Below are 18,268 nucleotides of genomic sequence, written 5' to 3'. Positions count from 1 at the left end.
TGATAAAGGCTAGCCCCGCTCAATAAAACCTGGAATTTTTGCACACACTCACACATGCATACAAAAAAAGAACCGCCCGGCCATAAAAATGCACTTCGACGCCTGGAAGCAGAGCCAGTGGATGACGCCAAAGAGAGGCGTGCACGCTACGTGAGGCGCACACGAACTGAGGCGTGCATGTGCGCGCGCGGTTGGTGGGGAGAGAGAGAGAGGGGGAGAGAGAGAGATTAAATGTTGGCTACGGGGGAACATGACCAATGCCACAGTTGGGCGGGAGGGTCACTTGATGGAAGAGAGGATGCACGCCGCTGCACACTCTACTTTGCCGGGCTACCACGCGTAAAAGCCACGAAGCGTCTCCAGGCGCGCGCACGCACGCACGCTGACCTGACCGGACGTCTTCATGTGTGAGTCTCGTCATCTTTATAGGTGAGTTCCTTCTTGTAACTAAGTTTAAAAAAAAGGTATGTTTGTGGAGGATACGAGTAGTAGTGGGCTGATGTTCACCAGATTGGTTTGGTGCGTTTGCGGACTGTTGTTGGGGGGACGAATTTTCTACCCTTCCCCTAAATGTGCATTGATTAATCACCACTGTGCACGTGGGACAGACACACACACCAGTCTGGGAGCACTGGGATGGAGATAAAAGCTGCACATGCATGCACACACATAGGACAGTAACAGTGTAGTACAGTGCCAAGCTTTACATTGCATCATTTAGAAGGGATTTGCACCCAATGAAACTCCTCTCTCTTCCTGCATGCGAGTTGCCTCTCTCCTGGGTTGTCCTTATCTAGAGGGCCAGTTGGAGCGGCTTCTATTCTTCTTGCTCTTCTTCTTCTTTTCCCCCGGACCTCTCCAGAGGGGCTCGAAGCCTCTGCTGGAGAGGATGCGAGGCTAGTGTTGGAGCTAAGTCGTCAGCCTCAGCCGCAAAGGCAGCAGCCTGCACTTTTATCAGTCGCCTGCTATATTTAGAATTCAAATGAGTGGAAGTGTGAATGGGCTTTGGGTTATGAGCGCTGCTCATCTGAGGGGTATAAGGCTACATTTACGCTGCAGGTCCCATGAAGTGCCCATATGAAGTGCCTGAAGCAGATTTTTTTTTTTTCAAGAGGCTGTTTCCATGTACATTTCAAGTGGCACCTATTCATTATGACTGTGCTTGCACAATGAGGGATATCTGACATCATACGCTATATGATTTTGATATTTGGAGAAAGATACCGGTAATTTTGACTCATAATATTTACGAATATATAAATCCTCATTTGAAAAGAATTAGGCAATTTTTCACAAGAAAAAAATATCAATATATAAAGAATGAAGCTGTAATTTTACAAGAAGTAATTTATAAAAGAAAAAAAATTCGTAATATAAAACTTGTCAATTCACAAGAATGTTTTCTATGTATTTATGCTTTTAAGGGCAAATGTAATAACTTCTATAATTTCTTTCCCCATTTGGAAAAGGCCTCATTCAAGAGAGCCGATTTCATGCAGGGTTTTTTTTCCTCTGTCCGCCACCCCTTGTGAGCGAAACATTGTAATTGCATCACTTGAAGCATGCAGAGGAATAAATCCACCCCTCGTACAGCTAACTCACGAGCCAGGAATACTGTTGGAATACTGTCGGATTATTTATTGATCTCTCCACACTGAGCATTTTATTTTCTGGTCATTTCATCTCTGTATTTTTTTAGCTATTCTGAGTGCACTGCATCATGGTGAGAGTGCATTACTTTGTCTTCCTGACCCTGGAGGTGATACCAGAAGACTTGCGTGGCGGTGCAGTCATTGAGAACATCTGTCTGTGTCATCCCCGGTGAAAGCTTTTTCTCTGCTGTCCGCTAGGAAGGTTGAGAAACAAAACCAATATTTGAAACAGTAGATTACACTCTGGTTCAATCAGGGGCAATGAGGCAGGAGCCATTCAAATGCAACTGGATGGGGTGGGGTGCCTTGTGTGTGTGGGGGGGGGGCAATGTGGGTCAGCAGCACAGGCGAGTGCATTAGTGCATCAGGCGAATTAGTGTATGTAACACAATTACATGGTCTGTGAGTGCAGAGTGGCGGCTACTACTACTACTATACTCATACCCAGAGATCCCTGCCTGCTACCCCCCACCCCCTGTGCCTCCAGAGCATCCACACCTCCCCCAAACTGTGAGCCCGTTGCCCACCGAGAGGTTGATTAAACACGATCGTTAAGAGGCTGCAGCCCAGCGAGGAAGAGTGTTGGTGTATTAGCGTAACATTAGATACGCTTGCCTAATTTCCGAACACACAATTCAGGAGATTGACCTGTTAACAAAAGTGTGTGTGTGTGTGTGTGTGTTAGCAGGATGACATTTTTTAACAGACAGGACTGCACCATTTTTCATTCTGGGCCAGGGGGATACAGTTCCATTGTGACAGCAAAAAGGAAGTAAAAGACTTCAAAAGTGACACTTCAGTTTGTAACATTTTGGAGCGACTATCACATCGAAAATATCTTGGGAAGAGGCCAGCCCGGACTCGAGCATTTGTATTTCCAGGCTAGGGAGGAAGCCTTATGTGGTAAATTAAACCGATTTTCTCAATCGAGTTTTAAAATGTAAAACACCCCAAACACAACGAGGAAAAAATATTGAATTATTTCCTGGTCACAGTACAGAGGTCTGGGGTTCGATTCCAGGCTCCGGCCTTCCTGTCTGTAGTTTGCCTGCGTGGGTCCTCTGGTTTCCTCCCTTATTCTAAAAATATGCATGGTTGGTTATTTGAACACTTTAAATTATCCCGAGGTGAAATTATGAGTGTGAATGGTTGCTTGTCAATGTGTGCCCTGCGATTGGCTGGCAACCAGTTGAGGGTGTCCCCCACCTACTGCCTTAAGATAGCTGGCATAGGGTCTAGCATGCCCGCGACGTGCGTGAGTATAAGCGGCTCAGATAATGAATGGATGGACCAACACAGCACACCACCCACAAATGATACTTGTCATAGTACCAAGACAGACCTGGGAACTACAACCCATCCAAACCGCAGGAAAATAAAAAAAAGGAGTCGTAACAAGTCCAAGATTTGTAAATCTATTATAAATATTGAACAAGTTTAACATTTCTGATTGATAGCTCATGACTGTATTCCAAGCATAAGAGGGAAGAAGGAAAAAAACTGAACACACCCTACACCAGGGGCGCCCATTACGTTGATCGCGATCCACCGGTAGATCATGATCGACCAGTAGATCGTGGACTGGTCTCAAGTCGATTGCAAGGCTAGTAGAGGAAACAAAACAAAAAAAACCCCATTTGTGTGTCTTTGTGCATGTTAGGAATATATATTTTTTGTGTTCGTGTACACTGCACCCTAATCATCCTATCAGTCTCGTTTTCACAAAAAAGTATTTAAAAAATGAAATAAAATAAAGCAGGTAAATCTTTAACCTATGGTGGCACGTGACCTGCGTCACCGGAAGTTGTTAGTGCTCAGCAGTCTGGAATTGCAGCTTGTGATCAGAGCTGTTGCGCTACAGCTTTTATCGTTATCATTATTTTCATTCAGTTTGTTTCGTGTACAATTCACCGAGTGCATGGGCAAAGAATAGGAATCTAGAGGGCCGAGGGAAGCACTTTAAAACGGTACGTGTGAGGTACGATAGTTAACAGGCTGCCAAAGTGCCTCGCATGCCTCCACGTCAGGCTGTTGCTCATCATGGCGTGCATGTGTATATTTTTGGCCCAAAAAGTTTGGGCACCCCTGCCCTACACCATAAAAGAAATCACTGATGATAATCTTGTTCTAATCTTTGTTAACTGAGCCTGAGATAACTTAAATTGGAAGATAGGATGGTCAAATTTGCCCCAATTATTGGAATGCACATCACATGTACATTTTGTTAGTAATGTGAATTCCAATTTTTATCCAATTACTTGAGTGGATGGGGTAGTCGGTAGAAAATGAGATTGTACAAATACTCAATGGCTGTAGCCATAAAACGAATACATCACAAACCGTGTTAACAAAACACATAATTATCTTGAAAAAGGCAAACATTTTGTATAATACGTAATCAGTGGATGTTGATTTACAACCCGAAGGGAGGTCACACGAGCAGGCAGACGCAAGTGTAGAAGGGAGGGGAAAAAAGATGTTGACAATAAATGTGAGCAGAGGAGTCAGGTTGGGAGGTGGAGAAAAACCAAAGAGGAGGAGGGAATGAGAGGAAGGTGAGGCAGTCAACGTGTGGAGAAAAGTGCGGCTCACCTGCCAGATGGCCGCTCGGGCTGCTCAGCATGCAGCCAGCAGTGCACTATGGCAAAAGGTCCTCGTCAAAGATAGAATCCAGATTGCCATGGATTGTTCAGACAAAAGGCGCCCGAACTTTAGAAAACAAGAAACATATGATCATCGAAACAAACAAACAAACAAAAAATAAAAAACAAACTAACCTGGCTAATTCTTGGAGTGGCTCCGCTGGGCTGCTGGGATGTTTACGCACTCCAGAAAACCTTTTCGGATTTTTTTTTTTGTTGGGCTTTTTAAAAATAGATTTCACATTTGCCTAGTGTTCATCCCTTGGCAAATGTTTCAACTTCACACGGCACCACGAGCAAAAGCGAATAACAGATGCCCGACATTCAAACTCAAGTCTTTAATTAAAAAGTGATGTTTTTGGATATAAAAGCCTTGCAAATATTGATGGCGGGAGTTTTTGAGAGCTTTTCGTGGAACTGTATGAAAATTAACTGAAGCAATCTGTCCTTCAGTTGACTGATTTGAATCAACTGGCTCAGAGGACCCCCTGGGTGATTGCACAACAGCAATAATCATCATAATAACACCATGTTCCATTTCCCGCTGTCCTGTGACCATTGAGACTTGACGTCTGTTGAATGACAGACTGCAGCCACTTTTAATCAGCCGTTTAGCCACTCAGGAGTTTTGGTATCATGTTAATACTTTGAACAGGAACATAATCAAGTAGTCTGGTAATCATGTTGTAATTATGTCAAAAAGTAGCATTTTTGGGGCAAAATCATCCATCCCTCCATCCATTTTCCAATCCGCTTTATCCTCACAAGGGTCGCAGAGGGTGCTGGAGCCTATCCCAACTATATTCGGGCAGTAGGCAGGGGACACCCTGAACCGGTTGCCAGCCAATCGCAGGGCACACAGAGACGAACAACCATCCGTGCGACTAAAAATGTCGAATAAAAAAGTGAGCGGTCATAAAGACAAAGAAAGTCTTTTCATTTGTGGATGCAGCACTTCATGCACAACACCGTATGCATGGAGACATCACCATACTGAACTAGCTCCCATCACCATGTCGACTTCATCCAATAAACACATATTTGCTGCTTATCAGAAGTTAAACCTGTGCATCCAAGAAAACTCAATGCAGCTCTGCTTACCGTTTGGCATGAAGATGATAGCAAGGGCATCTCACCCATGGGGCAGGGAGGTGTTTCTGCATGACAGTGCCTCTGTATGATGTTTTAGGCCGTGTAGTTTGGCCATTTTTTGTAAGTGATACTGGATCTTCTTCGCCAATGAGTGGAGAAACTCGTGTTGGTGTTTCTCAATCTACAGTATATCAACCAAATTGAGACATGACTATTGGATGTCAAAACTCAGAAAGCTTCACTCACAAACATATTTTCAGGAATAGGCAGATAAAATATTTACTTGGTTATTTAATTTCACACTTGACCGGTGTGTAGAGACCAACAATGCAACTATTTGTGTAGTATCAATCCCAAAGTCAATTTCCCAGGATATGGCTTCTTTGAGTAAAGCTTATCATCATTCCCGTGATGCCGTGCTGCACTGCACGAGGTCTTGAACTGAGCAGAAGGAGCTTTGTGTTAGATTAAGAGATTTACAAACTTTAAAACTTTCTAAATTATTAACCCGCCGTGAAAAAAAAAGATCAATGAAACCTTCAAAAGACAGCCAAAGAAAAGTGACCTCATCATTGAGCCTATTTTTCTTCATTTTCATTCATCTTCACATGATCACAATCAAAGGACATGCCGACATTGTTGAAATCAAAAAGCAAGCCTTCTATAAAATAATTCTATTCTATAAAACAAGCATCCTGGGACAGTAATCAGCAATGTCCCTTCGCAAAAAATATTCTTCGTCTTTTGAATATCCATCCATCCATTTTCCGATCCGCTTATCCTCACAAGGGTCACGGGGCATGCTGGAGCCTGTCCCAGCTGTCTCCAGGCAGTAGGCGGGGGACACCCTGAACCGGTTGCCAGCCAATCGCAGTGCACACACACACATACACACTCACAATTTAGAGTGTCCAATCAGCCTGCCATGCATGTTTTTGGAATGTGGGAGGAAACCGGAGTACCCGGAGAAAACCCACACATGCCTGGGGAGAACATGCAAACTCCACACAGGGAGGCCGGAGCTGGAATTGAATCCAGTACCTGCGCTGTGAGGTCGACACGCTAACCACTGGCCCCGTCTTTTGAATATTCATTCATTCATTCATCTTCCGAACCGCTTGATCCTCACTAGGGTCGCGGGGGGTGCTGGAACCTATCCCAGCTGTGTTCGGGCAGTAGGCGGGGGACACCCCGAATTGGTTGCCAGCCAATCGCAGGGCACACAGAGACAAACAACCATGCACGCCCACACTCACACCTAGGGACAATTTAGAGTGCCCAATTAGCCTGCCGTGCATGTTTTTGGAATGTGGGAGGAAACCGGAGCTCTTTTGAATATGTCTGTGCAAATACTCAGTCATCCAAAGTCAGCCGGGTTTGACTCCAGGTCACCCGGGACCCCAACAGGGCCAAGAACACCCGAAAACTGATGGACCGCAATGTTTTCAATATTTAGAATATTCAATGGGTGGCGTCTTAAAAGAAAATCAACTTGGAACTACGTATTGATTTTGATGATTTCAAATCTTTGTCTTTTCAGTTCAATACAGTCTGCGAACCCCTTATATCTCTCCAGCCTGAACGGTCAGATCAGTGCCAGGGCCTTTATAAAATTATCTTCATGCATTCAGTCGCTGACGAAAATCAATGGCCCACATTCATAATGCAAATCATCAAAGATTACAGAGATTTCCCTGACAGCTGAGCAAGGGAGAGAGTCGCTGTCCTCATTAGTGACCAATCTGGTCAGGACGTCTGGTCCCAGAAAACTTGAGCGCTCACACCTTGGTGACCAAATACAGGTGTGATTTATTTCATCGATGTAAAGAACTTGAAGTAAAACGCCTTATCAAAATGGCCCAGCGAATTTTGCTAACTTTTGACACCTGTGCTTTTCATCGCTTGCCGGGTGAGGCTGTTGTTGAGTTTATTTTCAACATTTCTGAGCACTCCAGAGACTTAAGAAAGTAGAAGCGAGTTTGGGAGTGGAATTAGGGACAAGCCAAGTTGGGGCGAAAAGACCAGAGAAACTGTCAGGGAAGATAATCCAGGTTGATGCGTATATTTGCACAGCCTTCAGATCAGTGGCCGCCGCAAAGGCATTTGCAGTGTGGATTAAATGTTAAAAATGGTTTGGGGAATGGCAGATGCTCAGTGGGAATGCGAGTGGGCTCACTATTTGGCAAGCAGTAATTCACCGTCCCGGTTCTTATCTAAGCACTCAATAAAAGGTGGCTTGATAATATAATTCATCCGCAAAGTATTGTGATACTGTCAGTTTTGTTGGGAGCATATTGTGATACTGTGATGGCAAAGTATCGAGAAGGGCAAAGCATAGGCGGTTTTACAGGGTAGCAAGAGGTGGCAGTTAGGGCTGGGTATCGATACAGATTTCCAAAATCGATTCGATTTGCTTCACAAGGGCCCAATTCGATTTAATTTAGGAATCACGAGTCACGATGATTGATCCTCGATTCACCAATTTATTTTCATATTTAAGATCTTCTCGGAAGGAGCAATGCTGCCAATAGGAGAAACTTCTTCCTCTAATTTGGTACATTTGTAAAAATATGAACATTGAAATGAAACAAACATATTTATGCTGTCGTCTCTTTTTAATACGTTCACATGGTTTGTCAAGTGTGTCAATTTATGTGAGGGACTAGTTAGCAGCAGTAGTCTGAGATTTAGGGGTTTTATTGAGGCACCGTTGCGGCGACACATTGTCGCTTTGGCTTTCATCAAGGCTTGCTCCCTGCCATCGAAAGATGTTTTGAAACCAACACAATGTGGCTTTTTCCAAGGTTCACGGCAGTGCACTGGAGACACACACACACACACACACACACACACACACACACACACACACACACACACACACACACACACACACACACACACACACACACACACACACACACAAAACATGACAAGGTCTTCTATATAGGTTGCGCCATCATTTATAAACATGTCAGAAATGCTGATACAATCTGCAAAGTTTAATCAGTCGTGTGTGTGCAGGTGCATATGTTCGTGTGGTCAACGTAAAATAAAAACTATCTCGAACCACCAGTGGGGCAAAGCATTGTGATCTGTTTTGTTTGTATCTTGATAATACCAGTCTTGTTGTATGGGAAGGCATTGTGACAAACTCTCTCGATTCTATCGGTATTAATGGCAAAGTACCTTGAGCACGATCAATTTGGTTGGGAACGTTTTGTGGCACTATAGGTTTTGCTTGCTAAGTTACGTGCGATTATCAGTATCGTTGTCAACAACATCATGCATACTACTTTCAGTATGATTGTGAACGTATCATCAGTACAGTTGTTATGACACTGACAGTATCATTTGTATCGTAAAGATATCGGCATCGTTTGAAAGGTATTTTACCAGTTTCCTTGGCTAAGCGAAGTTTGAGATGTTCCCCCCCCCCCCCTCCCCTGCAGAGCAGTTTTCCGAATCAGTGACTTCGTTTGATGAGCAATTTTCTAACTTTGTGGAGCAATGTTATTTATTTATTTATTTTGCAGGTTTATCTCAGGAACATGAAGCAAGGGTTTGATTAAACAATAAAAATATGACAATATAATAAATGAATGAACAATTGGTGTTTTTTTAATGGAAGCGATAGTTTTTATTTCTTAAATTGGGCTTTTTTTTATGGAAGCAAAAGTTTTTATTTCTTAAATACTGTACACATATACAATGCCGTGTGTGTGTGTGTTTGTATGTGTGTGTGTTTCTTTTTTTTCCAATTTTATCTGGCTGCCTGTGTGCGACGTAGTAAGTACGTTCTCGTAGATGGATTGACATGCTCACCATTGCTATTCTGCTATTTAAAGTTGGATGTTTTCTGTTTTAATGAAGTTGCAGCCAGACACCTGCGAAAAGTGTAATCGAAAACCCAAGCACTTAATTGCGGTGTCAAAAGCGCTGTCATTCTTAGGGTAGCTTAACACTTATTTATGGCTTCTCCATCTTTTCTCGTCATCCCTTCATGAGTATGACACTTGGGAGAAATGTAGCTTATGTGCTGCCACCCAGACGATGATTACTGACTTAGGAGCGACTCCGCAGGATGTTTTGGTGCATGAGAAGCTAGCCGAAGCTGTTGCTCTCTAGCTGCTCCTGCATAAGTAGCACAGAGCTTCCCTCGACATCCCGACTACTCGCGGTAAATGACGAGTGCCCAGCAATTTTTTTGGGGGGGGGGGGGGGGGACCATAAACAGTAACTAAAAATGAGTCATAAAATAAAAGGTTTGACCCGCAAACAGTGATGCAAAACCACTTATTTCAATCCCTAGTAAGTATTGTGATACTATTAACATTGGTATCATGCTACCACAGCAGTTTCATTGGGAATGTGTGATATTATCATCAGTATTGTGGTAAAGTATCACGCTACTATGAGTGTCATAGGTGAACGTATTGTGATATTCACTATTGTTGCCAAAATATTATGACACTGTATTATCAGTATTCATTAGTATTGTGATAATATCAGTATCGTTGGGAAATTATTATGATACTATACCTATTCATATCTTATACTATTTCTGTTTCTCCAATACTATTTTTGCACTTACCTACAGTATTAGTAAGCGTGACATCACGATTCATCAGCAGCTGAGTTAGCAGCGTTTCCTTTTATACTGTAATTTCTTTGATCTTGACGACTCGTGCCAGATACTTCCAAGCTTGGCATCATTGGCCGTGCCAAGCCATATGGGCCAAAGGGGGTGGGGGGCGAGGAAACACACAGGAGCTTCCTCAAATTAAGGCTTTTGATTTTGCTTGCGTGCGGATTTATAGATTTATGGACATATGCACGTTGCGGCTTCACGGGGATGCACGACAGCGCCGAGTTTGATTATTTTTCCTTGCCGGGGTGCAGTTGCTGCCAAACGTAATGGATTTCCCCCTGGCAGGTCCCAATGATTTATGCATGCAAAGGCAACGCGGCCCAACGAGCTCATAACCGAATCAGTCTGACTGAAAATGTATCGTTGTTCAACACGAGAGTAGACTGTCAACCGGGACAAAAAAAAAGAAAAAAAGAAAAAAGGAGGGACTCTCAAAGCTGCGGTCTGAGTAGTGGAATGGGCTTGATAAAAATACCTATGAAAGAATTGTACGAGTACAAAAGACTGCTGCTGCTGTAGTGCTCGTCTTTAGAATGGAGAGCGAGGTCACATTTTAGATCATCCTCAGTTTAAAATACGGTTCCAATCCTACAGCTGCAATGTAACCTGAATTTGCATGTCAGCCTGAACATGCCGCAGTCTTTTGTTTTATTGTTTTGTTTTCTTTGTTTCACTGTCATTATGCATTCGAAAAAGCTGTCTTACTGTTCCCCTCACAAGCTCTTTAATAGTCCCAAGTGGGATAGAAAATGATAAAATGTGCTTTGTGACTGATTGGCGACCAGTCCTGGGTGTAGTCTGTCTTTTGACTGAGTTCAACTGTGACAGGCTCCAGCTCACCTTAAATGGGGATAAGCAGTTTTTGGAGAAAGTGGCCTTCTTTCCTCCGCCTGTTTGTTGATTTTGGATGATTAGGATGTTGGTTATCCAAATACAGGCTGGAGTCAATGAACAGAACCTTCAAAGGGTTTATGGGCAGAATATTCCGGGCACCCATGGTTTACAGACAATGGCTGAGATCACGAGTGCGCAGGAGGAAGGGATTCACAACATATTTATTTCATCAGAAGGGCGGTACCGAGACTATGGTGCGACCTCAAGACTTCAGTGTTTCCTAAACCGATTCTTAGCTTGTATCAAACCGTCTCCACAAAGTCTCCAGTAAGCAGTGTATCAACACTAACAGGTGGCTCCAAGAACGCGCTTGGTTTACTGCAGGCATGAAAATGTTATACAGGCTAGACTAAATATGGCGGAAGACACACTTCATTGCATTATTTCAATCAAATATAGTTAAAAAAAACAAAAGACCATGGCAGAGGTTTCACTCGTCTAAATATGAGCAGAAGTCATCCTTCACAGTATAGAAAATGGATTGATGGAAGAATCTCGAAGCCCGAGCCTGAGTCCGATGACTAATGGCTAATACCAAGTTGTCACGACAAAAGACTTCTGCTGTCCTACTCATCTTCAAGATGGAGTGCTAGAATTTACATTTCAAACGATCATTGCGTATTCCCTGCAGCGGCGTTGTCCGCAGATCCTTTTGTGGCGGGTAGTCCACGGCTCACCCCTTTTACTCTCACTCATGCACTTAAGAAACATTAAAGATGAGACATGCGGGATAGTTGATGCAGCAGGTGATGCATCACCGCGACCACGAACGCATACTCCCTCCCCGTCCTTCTTTGCGCATACTCCATCCCCGTCCTTCTTTGCTGAATTATAGAAGAGCCTTGTTTAGGGTTTTCATCCCAGAACTGGAGGTCACTTTTACTTTCCACCCTGTCGCTCATCGCCGATGCAGCACGGGCAAGAGGAGCCTGCTTGAGGTCGACATTAACCGGGGAGGACCGACAATGAGATTTATGGACGAGCGGAGACAAAGCCCACGAAAGAGAGATGGGAGGAGAGCAGCTACGCATGGCTAAATCCGACTGTGGCAGTCATGCCCTTCATCTGGCCGCCTTTTCCTAACAGCAATTTCAGATACAGTCCTGTATCTGCATGTATAATGCATGTGGGCGCAGATACTGTAATGGGCATGCGATGCTGGGGGCGTCGGAGTTGGGAAGGGTGAGGGGTTTACCGCCTATGTTGTGGCAATGTGTCGGAATTGTCCCCCTGTGTCACATTTGCCTCGGCCCGGCTCCCTTCGAGCATTCTCCGCTTATTAGAAGTCGAGCACGTTGCCATGACATAGTGCCATTTTACCGCTCCCGCCAGACATCCACTGCCGCTCTCGCATTGAGATTAGTGGCGAGGGCCTGGGGGAGTCCTGAAGCTCACACGGTCTGCGCTGACCAATAAAAAGTCGCCGGTGGCGGCCGAAAAAGCAATCACGTTTTTTATTTGCCGGAGAAGAGGAAAAAGAAAACAAAGTCACTGCGGAAACATCCAGGCGTGCAAAGCTATAAGGCAATGAATGACGTTAGATCCAATTGCATATTTTGTCATTAATCTGTTGCTGTTGGGCAAGTGTGATGTGCGCTGCTGTTTAAATGCAAATTGATGCATGCGTGCACACACACACACACACCCGCGCGCGCGCGCACACACACACACACACACACGCGCGCACACACACACATACACACACACGCGCACACACGCGCACACTATAGAACAGTATCAATCAACAGCCCCAACCACAAAAGCAATAGTACACACATACTGACCATCTAGCCAATTTGGTGCCTTTCCCCTCCATTTTCATTCAAAGCCCATTCTTGCACATAAGTAAAATGCACAGAAAAAAACCCCACTGAAATGTATTGGACTTAAAAGTTCAATTAAACTAAACTGTACATGACAAATGTACTGTACAGCACGGGTCCCCAACCACCGGTCCGCGGGTCATTTGGTGCCGGGCCGCGCAGAAAGAATAATAACTTACATTTTTTCCGTTTTATTCATTTCGGAATCTGAAAGATGTTTTATATTGAAAAATTACCGGATTCTCTGTTATATCAGTCTACAGTATGTCACTCTTGACGCAGGTGAATGCGTGCTTCTCGGTCACGTGATAGGTTACCGCATAAAAAAAAAAAAAAAAAAAACGTCTTTGAAAAGTTTTTTCGGGAAGGGGAAAAGGCCCAGCCAGGAGACTGTAGAGGAGCCTACGACTTTCAAGAAAGAGAAGGCTAAATTTAATAGACAGTATGAGGAGTACAATTTCAAATACGGCTTTCAATGGGCTCTCAATGGGCGATTGACACACACCAAGCCTACCGTATTTTCACGACCATTCGGCGCACCGTATGGTTGGGCGCAGTCTCATTAACTCATTTACACCCTTTGACGTATAAATACGTCAATTAGCGCATAGCCGTTCCCTCCCCATGACGTATTAATACGTCAATCACGTGTTTTCATGGGGGGGGGGGGTGCAAGAGAGTCCGATGCAACTTCTCACCACAGGATTAGGCTTGACGGCAATGTTAAATAGCAAAAAAATGGCCATCGGGTGGCAGTGGTGCAAAAATCAACCAGGATCACGCAGCAGAAGTAGTAGAAAGGGCGTATAGTGAAGGAGGGGCGTATGTGGATAGTGGATTGGAACATTAGCAACTAGCAACGATGGAGAAAAGGAAATAACTAACTAAAAAGGATTTTTTTTCGCTATAAAAGCGTCCTCGAAAAAAAACAACAAAGGAGATGGTGTTTGTGTGGAAGAGAAAATGACGCTTCGGTCACGTAATCGAAAGCGGCACCCGTCAAACGAACGTCGGCCTGCGCAAACATGGCGTGCTACACGCGGCCCGCATAGCTCACGCCGAGTTCCGAGTTCATCTGATGAAGATGAACATGCTCCACGTCAGCGACCATCGCTTGGCAGAGCATTTTGTGCCTCCCGATGCCCCGCATCGCCCACAAATCGTCTCCCCGGCGACTTCCAGCGATGACGGCAAAGAGGCTGCATTGCTTCGCATGGCCGACGCCGGCACACGTCAGCGATTCGTTGGAATCGTCTCGTAATGACGACGGCGAAAACGATGAATTGGAGAGCGATTTGGATCCCGATATGTCGGACGAATATGTGCCTTCGGACATAACGGAAAGCAGCTGAGAGTCCTCGCCAGAGCCGCTGGAACGAGGAGGTAACTGCTGACTAGCTTGCAAGTTCCCATTCAAAACTTCATCAGTTCTTATGCCTCCTCAGTCACTTTTATGTACCGCTACATTCCCCGCTATACTATGAAGTTGCCAGTAACACTAATCATTTAGTGATGATGCGTCTCGTAGATGTGGATGAAAATATGCGCTGACTTGCATGTCGCCATAGGTTAAAAAAAAAAAAAACGACACATTTGGTCCGCTCAGCTCTGCTAAAACCACTAGTGTTAAATTCATATTCCATTTCATTTCAAATTGGATGCTGAGCAACGTGGAATGAATGGTGTAAATAGCAGTGTGCGAGCATGTATGTGTGTGTGTGAGAGATGCTGAAATGTAAGTGGAAAGCAACAATAAAAAAAATAAAAGTGTGGTAATTGTACATACTTCTATACATTACAGATTGTCCAACCAGAAGCCAAAAGATGACGACTCCTCGCTTTGGTGGTGGAAAGAAAGGTAAATAAAAATAATTGTACCTCACTCTGCAGCAAGATATATTTGCAACTTTTTATGTTTCTATAATTTATAGGTCGTGCATCTGGACGTGGTGGGATGAATCGATGGTGACAAACTGGATGGAAGCCAAAAACCATCTTCTCCACAGCTGCACTTTTGTTCATAGTTCAATAGTTTTGTTGTGTGCAAATAAATGATTTTGCTACAAAAACATTATTTGTAATGTTCTTTTGTAGGAGGAACACATTATTGAGGTATTTCAGCTGCCACAAAAGCAAAAAATTGTGTAAAACTTGAAATGATGCTTGAAATGCATGCTTTTACACAAAGCTCATTTTCTCTGGATTTCTGCAGAAAATCGGCCTTTTGCATAAAACTTAGCAGTTTTCTAATGCTGATTGCCAACGAACGGAGAAAGATAGAAACAAACTTTTTTTTCTGCTGAAAGAAGAGAGTCTCACCTTTCTTTTGACAGGTTGCATGTATATATAGCCATAGGACAGAAAATTCTGTGGGCCTTGCAAATCAGTCGAAATTCAGTAAAATGTGAGGGATTGAGGGGGTTGCTCCAGTGAAAAGGGGTGGTATTCAATGAGTTAATGGGTGCTATTTCTGTATTTGACACATAGATAAAACGCACTGTATTATTGGGCGCAGTTTTACAGTGGTAAAACATACGCCAGCTTAAACATACAGCATGCATGCGCGCACGCTAAAAACACGTTAGCTTGTAGCATACGGTAGCATGCCAAGACATACAGATACAAGCTAAAAACACGTTTTTAAAAAGGCAACGGAAGCAAAACTGAATTCCGTTGTATTTTATTTAGCCATCGTACAATGTACTCACGTTTTTCGATCAATCATCACCCAGAAATCCATCAAAGTCCTCATCCTCTGTATCAGAATTGAACAATTGTGCAAGTACCGGTAATCCATCAAAAACGCAGTGTTCCCTCTGGTTGTCAGAGTCACTCTCATTGCCATGTGGCTCCACAGAAATGATGCCGGCTTTGCCAAAAACTCGAACAACAGTGCAAGCAGACACGTTCGTCCAAGCAGCCACAATCCATTCGCAAATTGTGGCGTAACTCGCCCAGCGCTGCCTCTCACTCTTTGTAAAGTTGTGTTTGCCATCGATCATCCATTGTTCCCATGCCGCTCGCAACTTTACTTTGAACGCCCGGTTGCAAATTTGCTTTGAACGCCCGATTGATGCCGATGTCCAGCGGTTGGAGTTCTTTCGTCAAGCCTCCAAGAATAACGGCAAGCTCAGAGTTCATTTGCTTGACTTGGTTTTTCACCGCTGCTGTGAGATGGGCACGCATGCCAAAAGCATAACCGATGGCTTGAAGTTTGAACTGAGCTTCGTAGGCGTGTCTCTTTGTAGAATTTATTTTCGGGGGTTCTTAGAAACCAAAACCGAAGTTGTTTTGCAACAATGCACATCTCTATACAGGTGTTGGTACCTGCTTGGGGCGTCCCTTTAGCGTCCACATACACGCCCACCCTTCACTCATTGGCGGACTTCTTCGCCGCATGCCTGTCCTCACTCACGTCTGCCTTTTCTCTCTCTCTCTCTCTCCATATATGTATATATACACGCCCACCCTTCACTGATTGGCCGACTTCTTTGCCGCATGCCTGTCCACAGTCACTTCCGCCTTTTCTCTATATAAACAGCGTGTCGGCTGTCAGTCAGGTTTTGGAACTCAGCGCATACACAAGACGCTCCGCATCATAAGGCGTCCTGTCCATTTTGGAGAAAATTTGAGACTTTTAATGGCGCCTTATAGTCGTGAAAATACGGTACTCTGCATAATAAGCGGCGATGGTGAGTCGTATTTTTCATGCACTTTTTATTTGCGGAGTGTCTTATTTTAAAGGCACGTTTAAATGTTACCATAGCGACCCGAGAACATTGCGGCCAGATAGAACGTTCCTTGTGTCATGATTTGTGTTTATTATTATGCTTTGAAAATACCACACTTTTCATGCAGGTCACATCATATTATGTTGTTGTATCTATCCAGCCTTAAAGGCCGGTCCCTGAAAATATTGTCTGATATGAAACCAGTCCGTGGGGCAAAAAAGTTGGGGACTTCTGTACAGGATAAAAATAAAACAAAACATTTAAGCCACTGTATTACCATCATACACAATTAGAACATTTAGTTCAGTGATTCTTTTTTGTGTCACTAGAGGGAGCCCACATAGCATGAGTGGTATTTTATGATGAAGTGGTCCCCAACCTTTTCTGCACCACAGATGGGTTGAAAGAAGTACATGGTTTCGGATACACGGCTACTTAGTTGCGGCTAAACTACGAATGATATGTGGGCAGCCTGTGCAAACCTCTCTGGCATTATCAGGCTTTCCACATCACCACTTGGGTGCTACTTGTTGAAATGATTCAACAGGATTGTTGTGTTGCCTGTTTTTAAGGACTTACTTTGCACAACAGCTTTGCTTACTCCATGCTGCTTTGGAGACACTGCCACGCAACCAACTGTGGGTGACATTTCATTTTATAATCTGCTTATCCTCGCAACGGTCGTGGGCGTTCTGGAGCCTATCCCAACTGTCTTCGGGCAGTAGGCGGGGTATACCCTGAACTGGTTGCTAGCCAATCGCAGGGCACACATAGATGAACAACCATGCACGCTTACACTCAATTTGGACAATTTGGAGTGCCCAATCAACGTGCCATGCACGTCTTTGGAATGTGGGAGGAAACCGGAGTAGCCGGAGAAAACCCACGCAGGCAACATGCAAACTCCACATAGGAAGGCCAGAGCGGGAATCAAACCCCACACCTCTGCATTGCATCATCCACCGTGCCACCCCCTGTGGGTAACAATCTCTTCAAAATAGTTCAATCTTGGGAAGACAACACCACGTCATGGCTGTCCATCAGCTGCACGTTTCGCTGCCGCTCACGATTTACTTTTCTTTTACTTTCTGTTCACGTCTTCCAATTGCAAACCAAAGTAAAGAAAAAAAAGATGGCCTCTGACTGGCTTCTGTCATGCACATTTCCATTGCATCGGATTGCTCGCTGATTCTCAGAGCTGGTCACTGTAATATTACAATTCTTGATATGTAATCATCAAGTCTGATTTATATTGCCCTTTGAAAGGTTATCAACAAAGTGGGGTGGAGTATTTTGGGGCTGACGTATATACCCCCCCCCCCCCCCCCACCCTCCCACATTCTGGTTTTTTTTCTAATTAAAACACGCCATAAAGAACATTTAACATGTATAGCAAATACCGTATGTGTACCATCAATGTGGTCATTACAACATTTGTGCTTAATGTAATTTGATGCCAAGTCTACTGCTACTGCTACGCAACAGAGGCAGATCTCACAAATGTAGACCGAGACAAAATAAACTTAAAGATAAACTTTATGACAGAAAAACGCGAAACCGCATATTGTTTTTACAGTCGGAATCGGCCTCGCAAACGGAGTCTATTGACACCTACAGGAGCGAAGTGGTTAGACAATAGCTTTAACTTTCATGTTGTAGGTTTTACATGGCTGTTTATTTGTTGCTAGGTAGAATTATTGATGCCTGATAAACATTTGCAAAAACTAGCCATGCCCGCTAAGCTGTTTGATTGACAAACTCGGGGCTGACGGCACAGGGAGCCGAC

At 44.0% G+C, this 18,268-nt stretch overlaps 1 protein-coding gene across 2 annotated transcripts in view; it reads left to right on the top strand.

Moving 5' to 3' along the window:
• The first annotated feature begins 281 nt into the window (after positions 1 to 281).
• Positions 282 to 18,268, top strand: part of LOC147200988 (plexin-A2-like) — a 126,669-nt gene continuing 108,682 nt past the window's right edge. For both annotated transcript variants that reach the window (XR_015101581.1, XM_086117424.1), the window contains exon 1: positions 282 to 429. The gene's annotated coding sequence lies outside the window, so the exon portion shown is untranslated. The remainder of the gene's footprint in view (positions 430 to 18,268) is intronic.

This window comes from Hippocampus guttulatus, chromosome 8 (genome assembly GCF_054856545.1).
Source record: "Hippocampus guttulatus isolate MCC_2025c chromosome 8, RoL_Hgut_1.0, whole genome shotgun sequence".
Classification (NCBI taxonomy): domain Eukaryota; kingdom Metazoa; phylum Chordata; class Actinopteri; order Syngnathiformes; family Syngnathidae; genus Hippocampus; species Hippocampus guttulatus.
This window is presented reverse-complemented; position numbering and strand designations above follow the sequence as displayed.